Raw genomic sequence first — 1,290 nt, forward strand, 5'->3', positions numbered from 1 at the left:
GCGATTAAAGAATTCAATTATAATTTGAAAGATGCTGGTAAGAAGAGATTGTTACAATTAAATGAATTGGAAGAATTAAGAAATTAATCTTATGATAATGACAAAATTTATAAGGAAAAGCTAAAGTTATGGCATGATCAAAAGATTAACCAAAAGAACTTTGAACCAGGACAAGAAGTTTTGCTTTACAATATAAGGCTGAAGTTATTCCCTAGAAAATTGAAGTCTCGTTGGTTAGGGTCATTTACTGTGACTCAAGTTTATGCTTACGGAACTGTTGAAATTGAAGATCAGAAAACGGGAAATAGATTTAAAGTAAATGGACATAGATTAAAACCATATTATGAGGGTAACACACCAAATTTTAAACAAGTTTTAATGATCAATCAACCTGAATAACACCTGAATAGGTCGGGCTGACGACGTTACACCAAGCGCTTTATGGGAGGCAACCCATATTTATCTTTACTTTATTCACAATTATAATAGTTGTTATTTGAATTTATCGCTAGTTTATAGTAGTATTAACCTCTACTACTCTTATTTACCCTTAAAACATCTTAAAAATTGGATCCATAAAGAAAAATTAAAACACATTCAGACCAGAGCGAAACTGTGAAAATTTTACCGACGGCGCCCTCGACGGCGGCGCCCTAAATGCCGCCGACGGCCGGTTTTCCCGAGAGTCCAAACAAAATTAATACAGAGGCGTGCCGACGGCACCATCGACCCCGCCGACGGCCCCCTCGGGGCCGCCGACGGCAAGACCGGTGAGAGGCGGTTTCTTGTGTCTGATGAGCGGTTTTTGACGGTTTTTGGGCGGGAATACTCTTTTTAATCTCAAAAATTCGAACTCTAGTTCATATTTTCTCCCCAAGAACGAAGTAAAACTCTGTCAATTTCATTTCTATGGCGTCCAATTCCCCTGATAATCCCAGAATGCGAGTTTTCAATCGGCAAAAGTTCATTAGTGCGGAAGCGTAGCGAATCTTCAACAAGTTGCTGACAAAGAAAAAGTTAATCAAGGAACGAGGATTTGTGAATCGCGGATTGAATAATCCCACGACGGATATTGAAGAAATGATAGTACGGCGAAGATGGGAAGTGTTGTGCTACACTACTACTGCCGTGGTAGTTCCTGTGATAAAAGAATTTTATGCAAATTTACATGGAATCAACCAAGGAGTTGTTTATGTGCGAGGAAGATGGATTACTTTCACTCCTGCATGGATCAATGAGTTATATATGATAGAGAATGTTTCTGTCTGCCACTATTCTAATTTCATCCCA

This window comes from Phalaenopsis equestris, unplaced genomic scaffold (genome assembly GCF_001263595.1).
Source record: "Phalaenopsis equestris unplaced genomic scaffold, ASM126359v1 Scaffold000152, whole genome shotgun sequence".
NCBI lineage: Eukaryota > Viridiplantae > Streptophyta > Magnoliopsida > Asparagales > Orchidaceae > Phalaenopsis > Phalaenopsis equestris.